Genomic DNA, 612 nt, shown 5'->3' with positions numbered 1-612 from the left:
TGGTGAAACCCTGTCTCTACTAAAAATACAAAAATTAGCCAAGAATGGTGGTGCACGCCTGTAGTCCCAGCTACTTGGGAGGCTGAGGCAGGAGAATCGCTTGAACCCGGGAGGCAGAGGTTGCAGTGAGCCGAGATTGCGCCATTGCACTCCAACCTGGGCAACAAGAGTGAAACTTTGTCTCAAAAAAAAAAAAAAAATATATATATATATATATATATATTCTCTAGCTTTGTCCACATGCAGCCCATGGAGGTCTGAGACATTTGGTGACAACAGGGGGCGTGGTAAGCTTTGCACGTCTACTCATGGGGACTGACCTGGTGGGCGTCCCCTCCACTTCTGTAGGTGCACGAAGGCATCTACTCTGCAGCCATCCAACGGCTAGAAATGGTCCACTTTGTATTATTATTTTTTAAGACAGAGTCTTGCTCTGTTGCCAAGGCTAGAGGGCAGTGGCGCAGTCTTGGCTCACTGCAGCTTCCGCTCCTAGGTTCAGGCAATTCTCCTGCCTCAGCCTCCTGAGTAGCTGGGACTACAGGTGCTCTAATTTTTGTATTTTTAGTGGAGATGGGGTTTCACTATGTTGGCTAGGCTAATCTCGAACTCCTG

Source organism: Colobus angolensis, unplaced genomic scaffold, assembly GCF_000951035.1.
Source record: "Colobus angolensis palliatus isolate OR3802 unplaced genomic scaffold, Cang.pa_1.0 Scaffold706, whole genome shotgun sequence".
NCBI classification, from domain to species: Eukaryota; Metazoa; Chordata; class Mammalia; order Primates; family Cercopithecidae; genus Colobus; species Colobus angolensis.
Note: the sequence above shows the minus strand (reverse complement) of the source record.